This window comes from Aplysia californica, unplaced genomic scaffold (assembly GCF_000002075.1).
Source record: "Aplysia californica isolate F4 #8 unplaced genomic scaffold, AplCal3.0 scaffold00432, whole genome shotgun sequence".
Classification (NCBI taxonomy): domain Eukaryota; kingdom Metazoa; phylum Mollusca; class Gastropoda; order Aplysiida; family Aplysiidae; genus Aplysia; species Aplysia californica.
In genome coordinates, this window is record NW_004797702.1 from 287,616 (window position 1) to 288,821 (window position 1,206).

At 48.3% G+C, this 1,206-nt stretch overlaps 1 protein-coding gene across 1 annotated transcript in view; it reads right to left on the bottom strand.

Annotated features, from left to right (window-relative positions):
• The window catches only part of LOC106012611, a 9,436-nt gene that overhangs the window by 4,582 nt on the left and 3,648 nt on the right, over positions 1 to 1,206 (bottom strand). The gene's annotated exons all lie outside the window — the stretch shown is intronic.

The following is a 1,206-nucleotide window of genomic DNA, read 5'->3' on the forward strand; positions in this document are numbered from 1 at the left end:
CCCTCCGTTTTCTCTTCCTAATGGCTTTACGTTTATGATGCGTGGCCAAAGAGCCAGAGTACGGTGATGGTGGACAGTGTTTGGTTGGGGTCACTCGGTTTGGATTTTATTCCTCCAGTTGGCTAGGTGGGTGGTTGGCGGTCGTTCTGATGGTGTGCTTTGCTTTTTCTTTCCTACCAGACATCTATCGTCTTTATCTCCCCTCCTTCTTTTTCGTGTTTGTTACTCTCTTGTAACACCTCTAATCTTCGGCACTTATATGACCTAATTGGGTTGCAAGTGCTGTAAAACTCTTACGAAAACTAACTATTAAACTAGTTTGGCTTTTTTCCGGGGGGGGGGGGAGTGGGGGTGGTTGTGACATTCTGACCTTTTGGGAAAATACCAGAACTCCATCGGTGGTTGGTGGGTGCTCTGGTGTGGTCTGCTCCTTCTTTCCTATCAAACATCTATCGTCTTTATCTCCCCTCTTTCTTTTTCGCGTTTGTTACTCTCTTGTAACACCTCTAATCTTCGGCACTTATATAACCTTATTCTGTTGCAAGTGCCGTAAAACACTAACTAAAAAAACACCGGCCTGCCCTTTCCCACTGTTGTCGCATGGCTTGTGGATGGAAGCGTCCCGCATCTTGAGTGGCATCCCGGTGCTGTGAGCTCTGGGAAAATGGTGACACGGTACAGGCTTAACGGCCCTTATCAACACTATTAGGTTGTTTAAGAGGCGGGGACCTCCGGGTTCAACGTCCGTCTCCGAAGGGACCGAGCCAAGTGGGACGTTCATTCGTGTGACGCCTTTCCCAAGGACACAACGTCAGACCGAAGAGCGGGGCTCTGTCTTTGAGGATTCGAACTCTTTCCCACCGTGTACGAGTTGTTTGAAGCTAACTTACTTTAGTTTTAGTAAGAGTTTTACGGCACTTGCAACACAATACGGTCATATAAGTGCCGAAGATTTAAGGTGTTTCAAGAGAGTAATAAACACAAAAAAGGAGGATAGATGTTTGATAGGAAAGAAGGAGCAAATCACACCAGAGCATTCGCCAACCCCCACCCTTTCTCACCCATGCAGTAGTAGTAGTAGCCAGATGTATTTTAAATCGACCCCCGCTCCCGGTGTCAGTCTTGGATAGCGCGCCCCCCCCTCCCCATGACCAGAGATCCGGATCTGTTTGGTAAGTCATCGGTCTCCGCCACAGTCCTCCCTCC